The sequence below is a fragment of the Mus caroli genome, unplaced genomic scaffold (assembly GCF_978045245.1).
Source record: "Mus caroli unplaced genomic scaffold, Mus_caroli_1 scaffold_13, whole genome shotgun sequence".
NCBI classification, from domain to species: Eukaryota; Metazoa; Chordata; class Mammalia; order Rodentia; family Muridae; genus Mus; species Mus caroli.
This window is the reverse complement of record NW_028227268.1, coordinates 88,541,376-88,548,294: the sequence shown is the minus strand read 5'-3', so window position 1 is coordinate 88,548,294 and position 6,919 is coordinate 88,541,376. Positions and strand designations below refer to the sequence as shown.

At 42.6% G+C, this 6,919-nt stretch overlaps 1 non-coding gene across 1 annotated transcript; it reads right to left on the bottom strand.

Annotated features, from left to right (window-relative positions):
* Window positions 1-4,043: 4,043 nt before the first annotated feature.
* Window positions 4,044-4,171, bottom strand: LOC115032694 (small nucleolar RNA SNORA17). The gene has a single exon (XR_003838322.1). It is a non-coding gene; the product is annotated as a small nucleolar RNA SNORA17 (small nucleolar RNA).
* Window positions 4,172-6,919: the final 2,748 nt, after the last annotated feature.

Here is a 6,919-nt window from a genome sequence, read left to right as displayed (position 1 = left end):
TTTTCCTTTATAAGCACACCCTAAGAAATGTTCAGAGTTGTAGCCTCGGCCGCCAGATTCTGAACTATGGCTCTGACCAATCAAGCTTAGGGTGTGTGTTCAGTAAACCATCCCTGTCTGACTGAGCTTGGTGTTTGTGTGGTTTGTGAGCAACTCCTGAACCCCAACAAATATATATTTTAAATCATGGCTGTAGAAATTATCACACACATAGACAAATACACTCACATATAGATTAAAAATTCATGGGCTGGCGAGATGGCTCAGCAGGTAAGCTTTGGACTGCTCTTCCAAAGATCCTGAGTTCAATGTCTGGATATTCATTTAAAAAAATTACAAATGCACTGGCACTAAGCAGAGTCTTGAAAGATGGCAGAACTAAGGAAAAATGGACTCGAGGGAGAGGACCATGTTACAAAGTCTTAAAGGCCTCTCTCTCTCTAATTGTTAAAGGCAGTTTATAGGAAAACACTGATTTGGGCGCGTCTTTCTACACTGGCCCACCACGTGAAAGTAACCTGGAATCATTTGCACTAAGTGGCACACAAATAATTGAGCTTCAAGACCATCTTCAGTGGCCAGATGATTCAAATCAAGTGGATGCTGAGCTGGGACCTAAAGAGGTCTCTGTCTCACTTGTTTCCTATCCACAAATACTTCCTGATCTTGTTGAAAGGAATTGTTAGAACATCTTCAGATCCTGAGGACTGTTGTAACTTAGCATCATAAATAAAAGTCACTTACGATCTTTAAAGTAAATTTGTTGTGGTTTTTATCTTTTTCCACGAAGTTAAAAGTCACTGTTAGGGATGCCCTGGATGGAGTACAGTCAGTACCACGTCCAGACACTAGATGTCACAAGTGAAACGATTTTTAGATAACTTCCTAGATTAACTTACACTCTTTAGTAGTTTGAAGTACAGGTCTCCCAAATGAGACTGAGGTTCACATGCATGACTGACATGCCAAAAGTTTATGATGGGGTGGATTCCTCTGTGTCTGCCATTTTCATTTTACATCAGACATGGCGTATTCCTCCTTGCATGATAGTGGGTTCACGGAGCATAGGAAAGGCTTCTGGATTCTGAGAAGCAACAAAAATATCCACTCTAACCTCCATTAAAATTCCTAGTACAATAGCTATTCAAATGCAGGCTGGATGCTGTGAGAAGCTCGTCATTCTTTGAGTGTGACCACACTAACTCCGTGTTAGAATGCTGTTCTGGTGGTGCTGCAGTGCCTTGAAAGCCGTTTATTTTGATGGGAACCTGTTTCATGATGGCTTAGGGCTCTACAGAGGAAGGGCATGTGATAAAAAAGCTTAGAGTTTAGTGGAGAGACATCTACCAAACAGTTCCTGCCCAGAGGATACCTTTGATGTCCTTGTTGAGCTGTGAGGGGGACTTCTTTGGGGCCAGGCAAAAACAAGTACAAGACTCTGAGACACCAAGGAGTCTGAAATAAAACGGCATTAATTAAATAAGTTCCATGATTGATAGAATAGGCTGAGAGACGGTAAAGGTTGTGTTCATTGAAATTTGTGGACTAACTGTCCACAAGTGTGGAATAGCTGTCTGAGTGCAAAATACAGGGATTGTCCTAATCCATGGACTAGCTAGGGTAGTAGAATGCAGTAGTTCTCAACCTAACACATGCGGAGAGCCTTTAATACCGTTCCTCATGCTATGGTGACCCCCAACCCTAAATTTACTTTTATTGCTACTTCATAACAGTAATTTTGCCACTGTTAGGGATTATAATGTAAATATCTCTGTTTTCCCGATGTCTTAGGTGACCCTTACAAAAGGGTCATTTGGCCCCAAACAGGTTGCAACCCACAGATTGAGAACCACTGATATAATAAGAGAAAGAAGAAACATGAGACAGACTGGAAATCTAATCGTCATAGCTCCCAGTGTGGCAGTCAGTTATCAAAATAATTGTCTGAGCAAGCAGATTCGGCTGCTCAATAGTAATAATGATGGGGAAGCCTGGCATGCCGTCTCTTCCTGCATCAACGTTAGCTCCTAATGAGCCCAGTTTCAGTCTGTGTGGACGAAACCTTCACTCAGCAGTGTTATGCTGTCTCGGTACAGTGTATTGATTAACTTGCTCTTTTTCCTGCCCAAAGCATTGTGTATTTTATAAGCAATTCACCTTTTCATCCATGTTACACCCTGTGGAGTCTTTACAGCTGATTCTGCCCTTCAGCTTCAGTATACTTTAGCTCTAGGGTACTCACCATTCTGATGACAGAAAGATGGCCTCTGAACGACAAGCCAGTGTGATTCCCCCCCCCCCCACTGGGACTTTTGGAGAAATAGATTGTGTTAATTCCCTTTGTTGTGGACTGAAGTGTGGCTACCTAAGAAGACAACGCCGTGCTCTATAACTTGTAGCTGCCATCTGGCTTGAGAAATGAATAAGACACAGGGATGTAAGTAAGTAGAGAATGTAAGAGTCCTGCTCTTGCCATCTGAGTGCTTCAAGCCTTTCACGAAGCTAGAGCTGTCCATCATTCTGTATGGCTGTTGTTCAAACAGTTTCGGTTTAAGTTTTCTGCTGCTTGGAAGTTAAAATATTTTAGCCAATATACAGTAATGCTTCTCTCTGAGAATAAATGTCTCCAAGTGCTCAGCCCCGAATAAGAAATCTGTACCAACCTCCTATTCTGAAGGCTCAGAAATCATTGCCCAAGAGGGGCCGGAAGGATGGCAAGAGCCAAAGGTAAGGGTGAGTTCTGAGGCAATGCTTTCCAGGACACAAGGGGTCCCTCCCACCCATGACTCAAAGCTGCTATGACTTCACATGCAAGACCAAGGTGAAAGCAAGTGAACACAAGGCCCCAGCCCCAGCACAGGAGCAATTGGTGATCAATGGCATCTAGGAGAGCCCATTTTCTTTACAAATGCAGTCACTGAGGGATGCCCATGCTTCGAAAAGTGGCTCTGCACCCATCCATGCACAAACTGGCAGCACTAAGCAGACTTGGTAGATTTAGAAAAAGAAGATGTGACGTTGGAAAAAAAAAGGGGGGGGGTGGTATGGGGATGGGTAGGGACTGGAGCAGGGAATGGGGATGGGTCTGATCACAACACTTTACATTTATGTATAAGTTGATTAAAATAAAATAATATCCCCATCAGAGCTTGAGTAGACCCAGACTATTCACTTCCATATTTACATTTGGGTGTTCTGTTTACTTCCAGACAGAATGACTTCTTTGAAGGAAAGGAAGGCCTGACCTAGGTGAAGGGACCAGTGAATGGTAATGGAAATTGAGAGAATTAGACATTGTACTCATTAGTTTTATGTCAGCTTGACCCAACCTAGAGTCGTCAGAGGGGAGGGAGCCTTGGTTGAGAAAATGCCTCTACAAGATCTGCTTGTAGGCAAGCCTGTAAGGCATTTCTGTATTTAGTGGTTGATATGGGAAGGTCCAGCTCTTCATGGGTGCTGCTATCTTTGGGATGGTGCTCCTGAGTTCTATCAGAAAGCAAACTGAGCTAGCCACGGAGAGCAAACCAGTAAGTAGCATAGCATCCCTTTGTCGTTGGGAGCCTACTCCTAGCAAAAGCGGCTATCGTCTCTGCAGCTATTTACTTACTGGCGGTACTTTTCCACCCTGACAAGAGACTTGTTTTCCTAGCATGATGTTTTTGCAAGAAGCCCACCACAGCTGAACACACTCTGATAACATCTTGTTTTTTTCTCTTATACATCCTGGACCTGTGGTTAAGGGTCTCCAGCTGCACTCCCCAGCGAGTGCATATATAACTATAGTTGCCTTCCAATAAATGAGACTTGAGACTCAAGACTTGAGACTTGACTCTTGATCCTTGATAGTGTGTTTTGTTTCTATTCTTTGCATCTCTTGCCCCTCAGCCCCCCCCCCCTCAAAGATGCCGTTGACTGACCCGGGTCACTTTGTGGCTTCTGCTTGTAGGTTTCTGCACTGTTTGAGTTTCTGTCCTGACCCTGTCTCAGGCTTCCCCCTTCCCCCTTCTCCCTTCCCCCTTCCCCCTTCCCCCTTTTTTTCAAGGAAAGTTCAGCTACTAATAAGATGTTCCTAGGTCAGAACATTGAGGATAGACATCGCCTCTCTCCTCTCTGCCACCCTCTGATGCACATGTGACAAAGCAGCCACACCTGTAATGCCTCTAGGGGCAGGTCCCTTTGGACTTATGACATGTCCTTTGCCTTGCAGAAGCTTTCTATTTTCATGAGGTCCTATTTATTAATTGTAGCTCTTCTTCCCTGCATGAGTTGGTGTTCTTTTCAGGAAGTTGTCTCCTGAATTCCATGCCGATGTTCAGTGTATCAGGCTTTGTGTTGAGGCCTGTGATCTACATGGACCTGAGTTTTGTGCAGGGTGATGGCTATGGATCTATTTGCATTTTTGTCACTATAGTCTTGACTTTATTCTTTCTTTTTAATTTTTGAGTTTTTTAAATTTATTTACTTTTTTGTTAGATATTTTCTTTATTAACATTTCAAATGTTATTCCCTTTCCTGGTTTCCCCTCTGAAAACCCCCTATCCCCTCCCCCTCCCCCTGCTCACCAACCCACCCACTCCTGCTTCCCTGTTCTGGCATTCCCCTACACTGGGGCATCGAACCTTCACAGAACCAAGGGCCTCTCCTCCCACTGATGACCGACAAGGCCATCCTCTGCTACATATGCAGCTGGAGCAATGGGTCCCTCCATGTGTACTCTTTGGTTGGTGGTTTAGTCCCTGGGAGCTCTGGGGGTACTGGTTTGTTCATATTGTTGTTCCTCCTATGGAGCTGCAAACCCCTTCAGCTCCTTCAGTCCTTTCTCTAGCTCCTTCATTGTGGACCCTGTCTTCGGTCCAATGGATGGCTGAGAGCATCCACCTCTGTATTTGTCAGGCACTGGCAGAGCCTTTCAGGAGACAGCTATATCAGGCTCCTGTCAGCAAGTACTTGTTGGCATCCACAAGTTGGTGTCTGAGTCTGGTGACTGAATATGGGATGGATCCTCAGGTGGGGCAGTCTCTGGATGGCCTTGCCTTCAGTCTCTGCTCCACACTTTGTCTCTGTTTCTCCTCCCACGGAATATTTGCATTCTTCCAGCTAGACCAGCACCATTTGTTGAAGATGCTTTTTCCCGCATTGTATAATTTTGGCTTTTTTTTGTCAAAATTCAAGTGTCCATAGGTGTATGGGTTTACTTCTGGGTCTTTGTGATTCCATCAGTCAACCTGTATGTTCTTATGAAGCTTTTGTTACTATACCTCTGTAGTACAGCTTGAAATTACGGATGGTGGTATCTCTGGAAGTTTTTTTTTTTTTTTTTAATTGAGCAGGATTGTTTTAGCAATTCTGAGTTTTTTGTTTTACCTATATGAAATTAAGCATTGTTCTTTCAACGTCTATATAATGTATTTTATTTATAGGAAAAACTATTAGGAAAAATAGGCATTAGACATAGAAATTGAAGTCAGTTCTACCAGGCAAGCACCTAGTACTATTTTGTAATTCAGTTCATAGCAACCTCCTGCTTTTTAGCACTAGGTGGCAGTGTTGGCAAATATTTTATACGAAGAAAGCATCTTTCTGTCTTAGATTCTGCCGTTGGAAATATCCCTAGCAAGTGACACTTGCTGGTGTCCCTTAGATTAGATAAATGCCTGTGCATACACGTGTACACACACACACACACACACACACACACACACACAGGCACACACACACCAGTAACATCCAATGTTAGGCATCTGACCATGATTCTACCCTAACTGGAATTGTTTTTCTCTCCTTCTATTTAATTCATTTGCCTCATCCTTTGTTGCTGAAGAGGCCAGTTGACCAATGGCTAAGAATATATATAGAAAGAGATGCTATAATATAAATGTTATAACATAGAACGAAATGAAAAATAATAAAGAAAGAGATGTTCTGGATCTAGCAGGGACATGAAGTGCGTGCTGTATTACAGGTGCGAGCCTTTCTAAGCATCCAAAGCCCTGGGGGTAATCAAAGCATCCAATCTAACAGGCAGCTGTGAACTTAAACGGGCAAGCATTTTTAGCATAATGTCAATAAGCAGTTGTTGTTCTTATTGAGACTATCTTTCAGTTTAACTATCACTCCCTCTCGGACCCTTTCCTGGGTTCATAGCCTAGGGTTTACCTCCTACATGCGATTCATAGCACCCTATACTTGCCCTTCAGAACATGAATTGTTTGTGGTAATTTGCGTCTGCCTCCAGCACTAAGCTGTAAGTTATTTGAACCCAGAGAAGAGCTTTATCTATTTTGCTCACTACAGTTCTTCTTCCCGAGTAATGTCATAGTGACTGGGACATGCAAGGACTTAAAGTTAAATTTGAAGAAATAACTTTACAAATACACATCACTAATATTATGTATTAATTCATTTAAATGAGAATCTATAACCTCTTGAATCTTTGAGAGAGCAAAGCTTCTTATAAAAGATATATATGCTGAACATTTATTAATTAAGTAGCCTTTGGTCTATACTCCAGGGAAGTATGTGGTAGTATTTGATACCCCAGAAGTTTAATTGCTTCCTTCACTGAAGCAATATAGGTTTCCTTTACTTAAACCAATATTTCTTATTAAAAATGTATATTTTTATATTATTTCCGTAATCCCAGCAATCCTTCCTTCCTTCTTTCCTTCCACCTTTCCTTCCTTTACTCCCCTTTCCTCGTTTCTTGGTATATTGAGGATGAAACCCGGCGTCCCTCTCATTCCAGACAAGCACTCTATCTGTGCTGGACATCCAGCTCTATCAAGCATTTTCAATATACTAGAGAATGTAGTATGCAAACTAGCTCTGTTGGAGAGGCCCAGAAAGCAATGAATCCTTGGCTAAGGTATATGCTCACTATGTAAATACCAATTCTGAGTATTACGTTCTCTTCAAGGGA